The sequence below is a fragment of the Balaenoptera musculus genome, chromosome 20 (genome assembly GCF_009873245.2).
Source record: "Balaenoptera musculus isolate JJ_BM4_2016_0621 chromosome 20, mBalMus1.pri.v3, whole genome shotgun sequence".
NCBI classification, from domain to species: Eukaryota; Metazoa; Chordata; class Mammalia; order Artiodactyla; family Balaenopteridae; genus Balaenoptera; species Balaenoptera musculus.
In genome coordinates this window covers 48,642,695-48,659,974 of record NC_045804.1, presented here as the reverse complement: position 1 = coordinate 48,659,974, position 17,280 = coordinate 48,642,695, and the positions used below count along the sequence as shown (strand labels likewise).

Here is a 17,280-nt window from a genome sequence, read left to right as displayed (position 1 = left end):
GTTAAAAAAAAAAAAAAGAACAGTGGTAGTCAGCAAGTCTGTCATGCATTCTATTTTAAAAATCGGATTAATTGAGGTATAATTTACTTAAAGTAAAATTCACCAATTTTAACTATATACCACCATTGACCAATACCACAATCAGCATAAAGAACATTTCCCTCGACTAAAAAGGTTCACTGTGCCCTTTACCTCACCTCTTACCTCTGGCCTTTAGCAACCACCAATCTGATTTCTATCCTTATACGTTTGCCTTCACCAAAGGAATCATGTTTTGAGGATTTACAGATTATAAATGGAATCATACAACAAATAATCACTCAGATTTGGTTTCTTTCACTTAGCATTAATGTTAAGAAACATTCGTATTGTTGCATGTATTACTAGATTTTTCTTTTTATTGCTGAGTAGTGTTCATTGTATCTATACACTACAGTTTATTTATTCACCCATTGACGGAGTTGAGTTGTTTCCAAATTTTTATCATTACGAATATAGCTGCTATAAACATTTGTGTACAAGTCTTTGTGTGAATACATGTTTTTATTCCTCTTAAGTTAATATCTAAGAGTGGGATTTCTGGTTCATATGGTAAGTGTATGGTTAACTTGATTTAAAAAAAAAAAAAACAACTACCAAATTACTTTCCAGAGTGATTGCACCATTTTGCAATCCCACCAGCAATAGATGAAAGCTCCAGTTGCTCTATATTCTTGACAACACTTAGCATTGTCAGTTTTAAAACATTTTAGCCACTCTCGGGTATGTGTATGTGGGTTTGTTGGGTTTTTTTTTTCTAATGTGTCAGTACTTTTAATGTTGTGTACACGAAATTATAGTAAATAGATGACTATAAACAAGAAGCAGTCCTTCTGTTTTCATGAATAGCACACTGCGTTACAGGAAATTGAGTTTATATTCCACCAAGTGTGGTTCTCCCATTAGTTCACTTTGTGATGTGTCATTAAAAATATCTTCAAATCCAATAGGCTCGTCATTATTCCTCAAATATCCAGTGAAAGGTTTGAGCTTGGAAGAAATGGAAGGTGCAGAACATGCTGCATTGCTTTGAATTCCATTTGTAATTTTAGTGGAGCAAATAGACCCCAGAGTTTCTCAGTGCAGAAAAATTCATTTTGTCTTGGTTGAGCTGGAAATTTTATTTCTGACAGTTTAAGAGGATGACTGGGAAAAAGTTCATTTTTCACACAAGAAAAAAACCTTTTCAAAGAAGATCATGGCTTTCAAAATGTCCACTTGCTGAAAGTTCAGCTGGAATACTGTCCTTTAGCTGAGATCCAAGCCCAAGTCGCCCTGCACACAGCCTCTCAGCACCATTACTGTCAGCCTGCCCCGCTGCTCACTTCCATTTCGTGTGGTTTTAATTTGCATTTCCCTAAGGTCTAATAATGTTGAACATCATTTTATTTGCTTAGTTTCCATTCATATATCTTCTTTGGTGAAGTGTCTGTTCACATCTTTTGCCCATTAAAAAAAGTAAGCTGTTGTCATTGAGTTTTAAGAATTCCTTGTACATTCTAGATACAAGTCCTTTACTGGATAAATGTATTTTGCAAATATGGCTTGCCTTTTCATTTTTCTTAATGATATCTTTTGAAGATCAGAATTTTTTATTTTTGATAAAGTTCTATTTATCATTTTGCTTTTGTTTCCTATCTAAGTAGTACTTGCCAATGGAGTTCCCCGGTGGCCTGGTGGTTAGGATTCCAGGCTTTCACTGCTGTGGCCCAGGTTCAGTCCCTGGTTGGGGAACTGAGATCCTGCAAGCCATGCGGCACGGCCAAAAAAAAAAAAAAAAAAAGGATCACAAAGATTTTAGTCCTGTGTTTTTTTCTAGAAGTGTTATAGTTTTAGCTCTTATAGTTAGGTCTATGATTAATTTTGAATTAATTTGGGGGTATGGTGTGAGGTACAGATCAAGGTTCATTTTATTTTTGCTATAGGTATCCAGTTATTCCAGCACCATTTGTAGCAAAGACAATCCCTTTCACACTTTCCAGCCTTTCTTGAAAATCAGTTTGCTACGGACTCGGACTCGGGTCCTTGGACTCTTTAATCAATAGAAATTGAAAAGAGGCCAGATGAGAAATTCAGGCTTCATCAGGAGGGAGCGAAAACAAGTAACAGGTGCCCTTGCTCACTCCTGGAGGAGCCGCGAGCTGGCTCCTTAAATTGGGTAACAATAGGGGTGGGTCCATGGGTTGGGCAGGAGGTGTAGCTTAGGTGGTCCACCGACCCCCTTTGTGGTGCTATATGCAGGGATCATGCATAGTACCCTGCTTTTCTCCCAGCACCTCAGAAGTGGCAGTTGGTTTGTGGCCTTTTTGTATCTTATTGTTCATAATTCGCCCCAACTGCACATGCATGAACTTATTTTTAGTCCCTTATGGTTTCTTTGTATTCGGTTGCTCCAGGAGAGGAGGAGAGATTTGTCCAGCTGCAAGTGCAAGCACTCCAGTAAAGGGTCCCAGGTCCCACGTCCCAGCCTATCTCAAATTGACTCTGTGTGTGTGAGCCTATTTATGGACTTTCTATTCTGTGCCGTTGACGTCTCTGTATCCTTATACTGAGCTATCTTGATTACGGTAGCTCTCAAAATTGGGTGGTTTGAGTCCTCTAATATATTTCTTCTTTTTAAAACATTTTTTGGCTAAATTTTAGAATTATCTTAGCAATTTTCAAGAAAGAAAGCCTGCAGGAATTTTGACTGGGATAGCTATACTCTACAGATCCATTTGGGGTGAATCGACAATAATACTGTCTTATGATTCATCAACTTGGTATATCTGTCTGTTTATTTAGAACTTCTTTAATTTATCTCAGCAATATTTTGTAATTTTCTATGTTTGGTATATATTTTGTTAAATATATTCTTAAGTGTTTTGAGTTTTCCTCTGTTGTGTATGGTATTGCATTTTCTGCTATTGTAAATACTATGTAGATGATATTTTAAAAATTCAATGTCCCACTAATGTCTCACTAATATAAAGAAATGCAATTGAGTTTTGTATATTAACCTTGATCCTTTGATCCTGAGACCTTGCTAAATTCATTTAGTTGTTATAGTAGTATTTTGGTAGATTGCTTAAGATTTTCTACCCGGACAATCATGTTTTGTGAATAAAGACTTTTACTTCTTCTTATCCAATCTGTATGGCTTTTCTTTCCCTTGCCTTATTGCACTGGCTAAGACTTCCAGTACAATTTTGAATAGAAGAGGTGAGACAGATATCAGATATCTGACATTAGGGGAGAAAAAAATCAGATATCCTGATTTTTTTCTCCCCTAATCTTAGGGGAAAAGCATTCAGCCTTTTATATTAAAGTATAATGTTAGTTGTAGGCTTATCTTTTTTTTTTTTTTAATTAATTTATTTATTTTTTGCTGTGTTGGGTCTTCGTTTCTGTGCGAGGGCTTTCTCTAGTTGCGGAGAGCGGGGGCCACTCTTCATCATGGTGCGCGGGCCTCTCACTGTCACGGCCTCTCTTGTTGCGGAGCACAAGCTCCAGATGCGCAGGCTTAGTAGTTGTGGCTCACGGGCCTAGTTGCTCCGCGGCATGTGGGATCTTCCCAGACCAGGGCTCGAACCCGTGTCCCCTGCATTGGCAGGCAGACTCTCAACCACTGTGCCACCAGGGAAGCCCTGTAGGCTTATCTTGACTGTCCTCTGTAAGGTTGAGGAAGTTCCTTTCCGTTCCTAGTTTGCTGAGGTATTTTGTTTTTCCCCTAAATCATTAGTGGATGTTGCATTTTGTCAAATGCTCTTTCTGCGTCTATTGAGAGGATCCTGTAGTTCTTCTTATCTGCACTGTTAATTTGGATTATATTGATTAATTTTCAAATGTTATACCAAGCTTGCATTCCTGGGATAAACCCCTTATGGTCATGATGCCTTATTTTGTTATATATTACTGAATTTGATTTGCTAAAATTCTGTTAAGGATTTTGTATCTCTGTGCATAAGGGATATTGTTCTGTAGTTTTCTTGTAATGTTCTTAGCTGGTTTTGGTATCAGGAAAAACCAGGCCAGGAGCTGGCCTCATAGAATGAGTTGGGAAGTATTTCCTTCTCTACAGATTTCTGGAAGAGTCTCTGCACAATTTTTAGTATTTCTTTCTTAACTGTTTGGTAGAATTCATCTGTGAAGTCATTTGTGCCTTGAGTTTTTTGTTTTTGTTTTTGTTTGGGAAAGGTTAGCTATTCTTTTTGAGTGAACTTTGATAGCATGTGTCTTTCAAGGAATTTATACAATTTATACAAGTTTATTGGCATGAAGTAGTTCATAATATTCCCTTATTATCCTTTTGATGTCTGTAGGATCTGTAGAAATGTCCTCTTTTCATTCCTGATAATGTGTGTCTTCCCTCCTTTTCCTTTTTCCTGATCAATCTGCCTATAATCCCCCACCCTATTTTATAGATAATTTCAAAGAATCAGCTTTGAATTCATTTCTGGCATAACTGACTTTATTGTTGTTCTGTTTTCTACTTAATTAAATTCTGCTTATTATATTATTTTCTTCTGTTTATTTCACACTTTACTTGTTCCCATTTATCGTCCTTTTGTGACTTCTTTGGATCAATCAAATATTACTTATGATTCCATTTTATCCCCTTTGTTAGTTTATTGGCTATAGCTTATTGTTACTGGTTGGTTTCAGGTTTATAGGTTACGGTGATTTTATACCATCTCATGTATAGCATAAGAACCTTACAATAGTACACCCAAAGCAATGAACTGGAGCAATTGTAGAGTTCACCTAATTTTTCCCCATCTTTCAGAGATCACTGTCCTTTGTTGCCTGAAATCAAGTGTCTTGAAAACTGTTATTTCATATATTTTGTCTGTTCTTAGATTGTTTCAGTAAGAGGGTAAATCCAATCCTCATTATTCCATCTTGGTTAGAAGTCGAATCTTTTCGGCAACTTTTAAGATTTTCTTTTTATCATTGGTATTAGCAATCTGATCACGATGTGCCTTGGTGTGGTTTTCTTTGTTTCTTTGCTTGGGTTTTGTTGAGATTCTTGGATCTATGGGTTTATAGTCTTCATCTAATTTGGAAAATTTTAAGCCACGATTTATTCAAATATTTGTTCTGGGGACTTCCCTGGTGGTCCAGTGGCTAAGACTCCACACTCCCAATGCAGGGGGCTTGGGTTCAATCCCTGGTCAGGGAACTAGATCCCACATGCCGCAACTAAGAATTCACATACCACAACTAAAGATCCCACCTGCCACAACTAAAAGATCCCACATGCCGCAACTAAGACCTGGCGCAGCCAAATAAATAAACAAACAAATACTTTGTTCTGTTCCCCCATTTTCTCCTCTTCTTCTGGGATTCCAATTTGTAATTGGAATATATTAGATTGCTTGATATTGTCCTACAGCCCGCCACAACTCTGCTTACTTCTTTTTCAGTGTCTTTTCTCATAGTGCTTTATCTTGGGTAGCTTATATTGCAATTTCTTCAAGGAAACTGATCTTCTCTTCTGTAATATCTCATCTGCTCTTAAGCCCATCCAGTGTATATTTCATTTTGGATATTGTGTATTTAAGCTTTAGAAGTTCCATTTTGGTCTCTTTTGTGTATCTTTTACTTCTGTCCTTATCATGGCCAGATTTTCCTTGATTATATTTTAAGATTTAAAATAGCTGTTTTAGCAGAAACTAACACACCATTGTAAAGCAATTATACTCTAATAAAGATGTTTTAAAAAATAAAAATAAATAAAATAAAATAGCTGTTTTAAAGTCTTTATCTACTAATTCCATCATCTCTGTCATTTCTGGGTCTGTTTCTTATTATTCATTTTTCTCCTAGGTGTGGGTCAGATTTTTCTGTTTCGTTACATATGTCTTGTAATTTTCTATTGGGTGCTGAATATTGTGAATTTTATCTTGTTGAATCTTATGTGCTGTGTTTTATTGTATTCCTTTAAAGAGTGCTGGATGTTGTCCTGGCATACGGTTAACTCACTTGTGACTCAGTTTGTCCTTTCAGGCTTCTTTTTATACTTTGTTATGGCAGGAAGCCTTTATTTTGGGACTAATTAGCCCTGCTACTAATGCATGATCCTTATTCCCCTCCCCACCAGCTTTACTGAGGTATAATTGACAAATTAAATTGTAATATATTTAAAGTGTACAACATTATTTGATATACATAGACATTGTGACAGGATTCCCACAGTCAAGTTAATTAACACATCCATCACCGCACATAGTTACCTTTGTTGGGTGTGTGGGAGAAGCTTAAGATCTGCTGAGAGAGTAACTATACAATAGTGTGTTATCAGCTATAGTCACCATGCTGTGCATTAGATCCTCAGAACTCATCCATCTTACAACTGAAAGTCTGCACCCTTTTACCAACCTCTCCCCATTCTCCCCTCTCTCCAGCCCCTGGCAGCCACCACTGTGTTCTGTTTCTTTGAGTTAGACTTTTTTTTTTTTTTAACGTGTAAGTGATATCATGCAGTACTTGTCTCTCTCTGCCTGGCTTATTTCACTTAGCTTAATGCCCTCCGGGTTCATCCATGAATCTGCAAATGGCAGGATTTCCTTCTTTTCTTTTTTTAAAATAGATCTTTATTGGAGTATAATTGCTTCACAATACTGTGTTAGTTTCTGTTGCGCAACAAAGTGAATCGGCCATATGCATGCACGTGTCCCCATATCCCCTCCCTCCTGAGCCTCCCTCCCACCCTCCCTATCCCGTCCCTCTAGGTACTGAATAATATTCCATCGTGTGCGTGTGTGTGCACGCACATATGTGTGTGTGTGTGTGATTTTCTTTATCCATTCATCTGTCAACAGACAGCTAGGTTCTTTCTATATCTTTGCTATCGTGAATAATGCTGCAACGAACATGGGAGTACAGTTGTCTCTTAGAGACAGTGATTTCATTTCCTTTGGATATGAATCTCCCAGAAGTGAGATTGCTCGATCATATAGTAGTTCTATTTTTAATTTTTTGAGGAACCCCTGTACTGTTTTCCATAGTGACTGTACCAGTTTACATTCCCACCAACAGAGTGCTAGAATTCACTTTTCTCAACATCCTCATCAACATTGGTTATCTCATGTCTTTTTTTTTTTTTTTTTAATGGCTGCATTGGGTCTTTGTTGCTGTGCCTGGGCTTTTCTCTAGTTGCAGTGAGCAGGGGCTACTCTTTGTTGCAGTGCGCGGCCTTCTCATTGCAGTGGCTTCTCTTGTTGTGGAACACGGGCTTTAGGCGCGCGAACTTCAGTAGTTGCGGCTCGCGGGCTCTAGAGCACCGGCTCACTAGTTGTGGCGCATGGACTTAGTTGTTTCGCAGCATGTGGGATCTTCCTGGACCAGGGCTCGAACCCGTGTCCCCTGCATTGGCAGGCGGATTCTTTTTTTTTTTTTTTTTCACACACACACACTGTATTTTATTTTTACAAGAGATAAATAGACTGACACCAAGCATTGTAAATGGATGACCACAACCAACAATGATTGCAATTACCAAACACGAAACACACTCATACTATGTCATAATATAGACATTTAGTCCAGTAATCCTCCACTGTAACAGCTCCTTTACTTTGCAATGAAAATTGATTTGTATATTCTTTGCCTCTGAGTCCTTGTGGGATTTTTTTTTAAAATTCAAACAGAAAGTCACAAAAATTATAATCATCCTCATCAGTTCACTCAGTCCCATGTAATTAATTTTTTTTTATCTTGATCTTTTGTTAGCACTTTTATGAGTTCATCAGTTTTCCATTAGAGTTCTGAAAATGCTTATTCATTCAGTTCAGCAGTACAATCAGTTACCAGAAACCTGTACTTGTCAGAGTCTTTTCCATGAATTCCTTGAAGATGAAACCCTTTTATAGGAACATATTTGCAAAAGCATCAGAGTACATCTCTGTACTCTGAGTAGCATCTTAACCACTGCGCCACCAGGGAAGTCCCTCATGTCTTTCTTTTTTTTTTTTTTAATTTTTTGCATTTTTTAAAAAAAATTTATTTATTAATTTATTTAATTTTATTTTTGGCTGTGTTGGGTCTTCGTTTCCGTGCGAGGGCTTTCTCTAGTTGCGGCAAGCGGGGGCCACTCTTCATCGCGGTGCGCGGGCCTCTCACTATCGCGGCCTCTCTTGTTGCAGAGCACAGGCTCCAGACGCGCAGGCTCAGTATTTGTGGCTCACGAGCCTAGTTGCTCCGCGGCATGTGGGATCTTCCCGGACCAGGGCTCGAACCCATGTCCCCTGCATTAGCAGGCAGATTCTCAACCACTGTGCCACCAGGGAAGCCCCCCTCATGTCTTTTTGATAATAGACATCCTAACAGGTGTGAAATGATATCTTATTGTGGTTTTGACTTGCATTTCTCTGATAATGAGTGATGTCAAGCATCTTTTCATATCGGCCATTTGTATATCTTCTTTGGAAAAATATCTATTCAGGGCCTTTGCCCATTTTATAATTGTGTTTTTTTGCTGTTGCGTTGTATGCATTCCTTATCTCCTTTGGATATCAACCCCTTATCGGATATGTGGTTTGCAAATATTTTCTCCCATTCCATGGGTTGCCTTTTCATTTTGTTGAAATGCATGACCCATCTGAAGACTCTACCCAATACTTGGTATATTACGAGGCCTCTCCATTCTGACTGGTGGAAACAGGGACTATTCCTACTCCTGTGTGAGCCCCAGAAATGTTTGGTCTACTCCCCTATGATGGTTCTTTCCCTTGCCTTGGGTAGTTTCCTCTCACACACAAGCACATCAGTTCTTAGCCCAATCCTCTGGGGATCCCAGTCCCCTAGCCTTAACCCAGGTGAAGGTCTGGGGCCCTGGGGGAAATGGCAGGGACTGGAGGGGAAATGGGGGGGTGGGACAGACACTAGGAAGCCCTGTGGAGGGTTGGAGGGACTGGGGGATGGGTGGGGTTGAGGGACTGGGGGTCTGGGAAGGGATGGAGGAGGTGGCAGGAGTTTGGAGGAACTGCGTGGTGATAGGACAGATGGGAAGGGAGGTAACCAGGGCTGGCCATCTTGATAAATCACAGCCCTTCCTAAAACAGACCCCTCTGGTCCCCGCTCCGTGACCACCTGCTGCAGCAGGCCCCATGCTCTGGCTGGGTCTGTGTGGTGGCAGCTGCTAGGACCCTCCGCTGGCTGGACCTGGAGCTCCCTGGCTGCCAGGATGGACCCTGCCCCGACCCTGAGGTCAGCATGCTCTCATCCTGCTTGGAAATGAAAGAGAGCCTGGGGGACCCTGCCTTTCCTCCTCCCTGGGTCCGGGGGTGGCTGGAGGTGGCATTAAACCATGTTTGTGTTTTACTCATATCTGGTCAACCAAGGGTCTCAGTGTAAGGGCTCTTCTGGCAAGTGGGAAATAATGGAAAATAAATAGAGATGCTCTGGTCCCACATGGGGAACTAGAAAATGAGTCTCTAAGCAGAGGCACCAAACGGGGAGTGGGGGGACCTGGAGGGACTCTGGGAAATGGGAGGAAGTTGGTGGGGTTCAGGGCTGGGGGTATAAAAAGACTGAGTGTCTGGGAGGGTTAGGCGGGGACTAGGGGCGCTATGAAATAGAACTGGGGATGATTTGGGGATTTGAGTTGCTAGGGAGAGACTGGGAATGGAAGGAACTAAGGAGGTGAGAGGAGCTGAGATTCCAGAAGGGGTGGGGGACGTAGGAGGGAAGAGGTGAATTGGGAGAGCCTGGGAGAGGCCAGGAAGGCTGGGGGGTCACTGGAAGGATGTTAGGGCCTGGAAGAACCGTCAGTGACGTTCAGGGGCTGGGAGGCGCTAGAGGCTCTGGGAAGAAAAGAGAGGTGATATGAAGACGTGGGGTGAGGCGTGGGAGGGATGGCCACAGGGGGCCGGGGAGAAAGTGGGAGCTACAGGGCAACACGGGCGGGGCTGAGAGACTCTCCTTCACCCAGAGGTTAAAACTGCCCGCTGTGATTAATAGATTTCTCAACTTCTCCTTGTAGAGCTACCAGTTTTGGCATTCCCCACTTCAGGGCTGAGTTGGGTACACGCCTAACTGCAATCCCCACCTTCACGCTGGCCCTGTTGAAATCCACCTTCCACGTGGCAGTAAAGGAGACCAGGTCCTCCCCTTACTTGACACCTTCCAGAGCTCCCACCCCTGCACCACTGCCCTCAAGGCCACCCCTCATATGGACCCTCCCCTCACACGGCCCCGCCCCCTCACCGCTGCCTCCCTCTCTGTCCTCAAGCCTCTGCCCATCTTTCTGCTGCCCACCAGCCTCACCGTCCTCAAAGCATTTTAACGCTCCAAACTGGATCCAGGCTCGGGCTTCTTTGCTCCTGCTGCTGCTTCTGCCTGGAATGTTCTTTCCTATACAGGTCTTAGCTACCACCTTACTTTTCAGACCTCAACACAAATTTTACCTTCTTTGGACAGGACTTTTCAGACCCTCCTGGATAAAACAGCCCCCAGCTCACTACAGTCGCTCATGGACCACAGGGTTCATCTTCCTCACGGCACTGACCAGCACCCGCTGTCACGTGACTGTGCCGTTTGTGTGCATATTGCGTGCCTCCACTAGAATATAAGCCTCTGGAGGGCAGACTGCTGTCTTGTTCACTGCTGTATTCCCCACGCCTGGAGCCATACCTAGAAGACGGTGAGGTTTCAATAAGTGACCATTGGTTGACTGTTGATGGACACATGCGTTCACACTCATGTTCATAGCAGCATTATTCACAATAGCCATGGGGCAGAAGCAGCCCAAGTGTCCATGGATGGAGAAGGGATAAACAAAATATGGTACGTACACACAGTGGAATATTATTTGGCCTTAAAAAGGAAGGAGATTCTGACATACACTGTCAGAATCTGGATGAACCTTGAGGACATTATGCTAAGTGAAATATGCCAGTCACAAAAAGACAAATACTGTATGATTCCACTTTTATAAGGTACTTAGAGCAATCAGATTCTGAGACAGAAAATAGAATGGTGGTTTCCAGAGGCTAGAGGGAGGGGGACATGGGGATTTATTGTTTAATGGGTACAGAGTTTCGGTTTTGCAAGAGGAAAGAGTTTGAAGATGGATGGTGGTGGTGATTGCACAACGATGTGAATGTCCTTAACACCACTGAACTGTACACTTAGAAATGGTTAAGGTGGTAAATTTTATGTTATGTGTTTTGTACCACAATAAAACAAGAACATGACTGATGCACTCATGACTGCTGAATCCTGTTAGCGGATTGTTCATTTTATTAGTATGAAATATCCACCTTAATCTTAATGCCTTTTGTTCTGAATTCTGTTGCCTGACCTCACTATTGCCACAACAGGTTTCCTCTTTCTTTTGTTCTTGCCTGAGAAGGATATTTTTGTCCATCCTTCCTATGTCAGTATTTCCATATTATACTTGCTTTTTAGGTGTGTCTCTTGTTAGTAGAATATGATTGGATTTTATCCATTCTGAAAGGCTTCGTTTTCTTAATAGGTAAATTTAAGTCACTTAAATGCATTGTGATGGGTATATTTGGACTTATTTTGACATCTTATTTTGTATCTTCTATTTATCATGTTGTTTTCCTTTTTTTTCTCTAATTTTAGTTTTTATTTCCATTAGTTATACATGCACATAAAGAATGAGGTCATTTCTTTCAATGTTTGTTTAGAAAAAGATGTTTGTTGGGTTACGGGGTTTTTTTTTGGCAATCACTTTCTTATTTCTTCTGGAGTTGATTTTTAAAATATTTACTCCTACACAGTAGAAATCTTTCATTTTATAAAGTCCACAGTATTACTTTTTTCTTTTGTGGATTGGCTTTTTGTGTTGTGTGTTAAAACTCAAAGCTCATGATCTACAGACCAAACCCAAGGTCATGTAGATTTTCTGTTTATCTCTATAATTTTGATAGTTTCGCATTTTAAATGTCTGTTAATGAATTTGAGTGAATTTGGTGTAAAAAATAAAGGAAAATATTTACTCCTGTATTTCTAAAGGACATGTTTGTGTTACTTCTTCCTGATTATTAAACTATCTTGCAGCTTCATCCTGTCCTCCATATTTTGCTCTGCCATGCAATGGAATATCATTCAGCCATGAAAAGGAATGAAGGACCACAATGCATGTTTCATGGTTGAACCTTGGAAACATGCCAAATGGAAGAAGCCAGTCACATAAGACCACGTGTTATATGATTCCATGTATATGAAATGTACAGAATGGGCAAATCCATAGAGACAGAAAGTAGGTTAGTGGTGGAATTGGGGAATGGCTGCTAGTGGGTACAGGATTTCTGCTTGGAGTGATGAAAATGTTTTGGAATTAGATAGCGGTGATGGTTGCACACCTTTGTGGATATATGAAAAACCACTGACTTTACATCTGCAAAATTTACTTAATGGATGTAAATTATCTCAGTAAAAAAGCAATCTGCATCTCTATGATCCTTCTGAAGAAGACAAGAACCTTAGTGTCTTAGCTCAGAGTCCTACTGAAAGCAAAACTTGTGATAAAGACTCTTGCGTTTAGAAGGTTGATCTGGAAATCGTGGCAGGAAGCTGGAGAGAGAGACCGGGAAAGTGAGAGATGGAGAAAAAAACACTATGAGTGTGATACTGAGGTCTCTGCTGTGGGCAATTTGGGCTCAGTTCCAGTGGGGACCTTCTGAGGAGCCTTTAGAAAGCCTCTCAAAATTGTCCACGTGAAGAGCTAGTGGGAGAAGCATTTATCCGTCAGCTCCCATGCCCCCTGGTTGAGGGCCGCCTCTGGAGGCGTTAACTCCAGAAGTCCTGGAGCTAAAACTGAGCCTGTCATCCAGAGCCCCCCAGGAAGAGTTGGTTGCAGCTTTAGCTGAAATCAGAGGAGAGGCAGGGAGGATGTGAGTTAGGACACCAGCAGCATCTGATACATGGAAATCTTTTTTTTTTTTTAATTGAAGTATTGTTTATTTACAATGGTGTGTTAGTTTCAGGTGCACAGCAAAGTGATTCAGTTGTGTATATATATAAATTTTCAGATTATTTTCCCTTATAGATTATTACAAAATATTGAGTATGGTTCCCTGTGCTATATAGTAGGTCCTTGTTGGTTATCTATTTTATGTTTAGTAGCATGTATATGTTAATCCCAACCTCCTAATTTATCCCTCCCCCACCTTTCCCCTTTGGTAACCATAAGTTTGTTTTCTGTGTCTGTGGGTCTATTTCTGTTTTGTAAATAAGTTCATTTGAGATACATGATACTCATGACTGCTCTCCATACTCTTCCCTTCCAACCCCCATGTTCTTGTGATCTGAAATTTTAGGACCAGAAACTAAACATAATAACATTAATGATAGTTATTTAGATTTGCCAATATATTTAGCTGATTTATTTGCTCACTTTTTCTTATTCCAACCCACTGCTTCTTTCCAAGTTCATTTTTCCTTTTAAGTGATGTCTGAAAATGTACTTAATCTGCCATTACTCTTAAACGATAGTTTTGCCATGTTCACAACTCTAGGTTCACCTTTGTTATCCTTTACTCCTTTGAAAATATTTTATCGTCTTCTGGCTTCTAGTACTGTTGATGAAGACTCTGATGTCATATTCTTATTCCTTGTTTTCTGGTACTAGGATTTTTTTGTCTTGATCCTTGATGTTCTGAAGTTTTACTCAAATGTGAAACTAGTATAGATTTTTTTGTTTTTTGTTCACTGTGCTTAGGATGTGCTAAGATTTTTCCCAGTCTAAGGATTTATGGATTTTGTTTTTTTTTTCATTTCTGGAAAATCCTCAGCCATGACCTCTTTAGCAATTCTCTCCATTACTCTTTCTATATATCTGTTCCGGATACATCTGTTTCTATTCTCCTCGTGTCTAATTTTTTTCTTTCATATTTTCCATCTCTCGATCTCTTAGTCATATGTTCTTGGAGATTTCCTCAACTCGAACTTCTAATTCATTATGTCTCTCTCCAGCTCTATTCAGTTAAGATATTCAGCTCACCTTTTCAGTTTTTTATAATCTGTAATTTTAATGTCCCGTGTTTGTAATGGATTCTGTCATCTGTCCTACTCTTATTTCACGACCTCCTTTTGTTGTTTTGTGGTTGCTGTTCCTTTGGTTTCTTTGAGGACCTTAAAGATACCTACTTTAAAGGCTTTGCAAACTGCTCTAAAACTTTGTTTTCCCAGCTATCAGTTCTTCCATTCGCCAAGTTTGTTGGCTTCCTCAGTGCTCTGTGATTCTTGGTTGTGAGGTTATCTGGAAGTTCTGCAAAACCCAAGGCCATCTGCTAGTGGCCTCAGCTTGGTCTGTATCTGGCTGGGCTCCAGACCAGGGTTTTCTCAGAAGTGTCCGCTGTGGGCCTCCAACCTCATGTGGATGACACATTTCTGGGACAGTCCCTTTAAGCCTAGTGGCTCTGCTGAGGGCCCAACCACAGGTATGTGGCTTTGGTTTTTGCCACGACCTTGAAGGGTGGACAGAGCTGCTCTGGTTTATCATCACAACTGTCACCACAGATCCTGACACCAGCCAGGCTCAGGTCCCAGCCTGGCTTAGCGTTTACACCATGGCCCACACCCTGCAAGTTCAGCCCTGCTCTCTTCCCAGCCCCTGGGGACTGCCAGCTTCAGCCCCTTCTCTCCCTGCGGCCTCCTGTCTTCTTTCTTTTACCAAGTAGTCTCCGTTTCTTGTCTACAGACACGTCCCCCTCGTTAATTTTTAACAATCTCACGTCTACGTGTCTGGAGCAGAAGGAGATGGTTTCAACCGTCTTCAACCAGAAGCAACCCGACTTCTCCACATGTCATACAGCTGCTGTTAATGACATGTGGTTCCACAAGCAGATCTGTAGAAATGCACACACCCAGAGCTGTATGTTTTTCCTGTACTTGAATTAACAACTACTCACATCAAGATTGTTTGGACCTGCTGGTGACCAGGGTCTGGCTCAGCCTGGGGCAACAGGATAAAGGTGAAAGCAACATGTAATTTTTTTTGAGAGTCAAGTTTGAAGCATGCATGCATATTTATTAATTTTATTAATTTTATGTAACAGATAGGTAGACAGACAGATAGATAGGGTGCTTACTATGTGCCAGACATAGGGCGTTTGTTTGTAAGGGCCTTACAGACATGAATTAATTTAATGCTTATTAACAATCCCAGGACCCAGATACTATTATTATAATCCCCATTTTACAGATAAGAAAACTGAGGTCCAAAGATGAGTGAGCCATGACTGAGATGCAGAGTCCTGTGCTCTGAGCCACTCCCCTATGCTGTGTGTGTGTGTGTGTGTAACACCAGCTTGCACATGGGAGTGGGGACTATGAAGTCCCCACTGTGGCTGTGGTATGACTTTCCACAGCTAGGCGTGGAATGAGGAAGGACAGAGGAGTGGCAGACTCAGGGATCTGGCCCACTGACACGGGCCTCCCGCCCCAGACCAGCTCTGCCCACTTCTTCTCTGTCTGCTCATGTGGCCATGGGGCTGACCTAGGTCTGGCTCAGACACAGCAGCTGAGGGTACCAGGGAGGCCTAGCTGCAGCAGGGGCACTGGGTTCTGTTCTCTCCCATCCTCTCCCAGCCCAGTCCCAGCAGCAGGAAAAATCTGTTCACTGCAGACCGAAGGGCTAACACACCACTCCATAGTTCCACTTCATGTCCAAGGAACAGAGAGATGGAAAAAGACACAGGAGTAAGGACTGAGGGAGGAACAAAAAATACAGAGAAACACAGAAATACGGAGAGTCTAGACAGAAGGGTGCAAAGACAGAAACAGACGCAGATGCTGGGAGACAGAGAAACATCTGAGATGGGAGCTGCTGGGAGATGGGGTGGGGATGAGTCAGAACTGATGTGTGTGGAAGGGTGGCAGTACAGGGAGCCGAGCCCCTGAGGCCCTGAGGGGCTTGGGGTCCTTGGGGATTCTGGAACAGAAGGGCCTAGAGCCAGGGGTTCCCGACCTACCGGTGTGGCCCTTCATCCGAGAGTGGGGTTGGGGCTGGAGTAGGTGTGCAGAAGCGTTTCCAGCCTCCTCCCTGGGCTGCTGACCTGGTGTCTGCGGAGCTGGGGACAAATGCCCTGCCTCTCAGTGTCCTCTTCCTGAACAGCACCAGCTGGTGCAACCCCCCACCCCGAGCCAGTGTCAGGTTCCAGGCTGTTCCCTGGGGGAACTTTGATCTGGAAAGAATGAGAATGACCGAGCTGGCTGCTGCCCAGGGCTGAGCAGTGTCACTGAGACCTGGCCTGGGCTGTCCCTGTCACCTTCCTGCCCACTGGGACACCAGACAGTCCCTCCAGGGCTCAGGAGACACAGAAGGGATCTTTCCTGCTTTCCTTCCCCGCTGGTTCTCTCCATCTCCATTTGCTGTTCCATCACTAGTTCCTGTGCTCATGTATCCAGTGGCCCTCCCTGTCACTCACTCATTCAACAGGCCTTGGCTGTGGAGCTGTGGGCTGGGCGATGGGGCAGAGGGCTGAGTGAGGTGGGGCGCTGCCCTTTCAGGAACCCCAAACCGAGATCACTGCTCAAGAGAGACACAAGCCACACATTGGAGGAGGGAGCCAGGGCGGGAGAGGAGGGATGTATTCCAGTGGACAGGGTGGGGCGGGGAGGGGAGACGGGGAGTGCTGCAGGCTTCATCAGGGATGGCTTCCCAGAGGAGGTGGCGTTTAAACTGGGCTCTGAAGGTCTAAAGAAGGAGCGGGGAGGTTGTCAGACAGGATGACAAGTGGAAAGGATGCTTCAGGCAGCGGGACCAGTGCAGCTACAATGGCAGAAATGTGAGAGTTTGTGCATTTTGCTGGGAGGGCCTTGAATGGCACCCTAAGCCATTCACTTGTTGGTGGAGCAGATCCATGGGTCAGAGGGACAGTTTTGTTAGAGAAAGGAGACTCTGGGGGCTTCCAAGGGAGGTGGCAGCCTGGTGGGCCCTCGTGTTGGCCTCCGCACTCCAGGCCTTCCCAAGGATGGGCTCGTGCCCTTGTACACCTCGCTTATCCGCCCCAGCCCCAAGGAGTCTCCAGGACACTTCTGAGGAAGCCCAGCTTGTCTGTGGACTGCAAAGGACTCCAGAGGGGCCCTGGCCCAGGTCCTAGCCCAGCCTCCTGCCGTGGCCTGGCCTCCCCAGCGCCCCTGCTCACTCTGAGTGACATGGCCTTTTGCTGGGCTGAAAGCGGACCCTGCCCAGCCTGGGGAAGGCCCAGTGAGCTCTAGCCTTGGAGCTCTGGCTCCCCTTCTCCTGGAGGCCACTGAGCCAGGCCCTATAAATAGCCCAGGGAG

The 17,280-nt window shown here is 42.9% G+C and overlaps 1 pseudogene; it reads right to left on the bottom strand.

Annotated features, from left to right (window-relative positions):
* Positions 1–897: 897 nt before the first annotated feature.
* On the bottom strand, positions 898–15,981 carry LOC118887372 (annotated as a pseudogene).
* Positions 15,982–17,280: the final 1,299 nt, after the last annotated feature.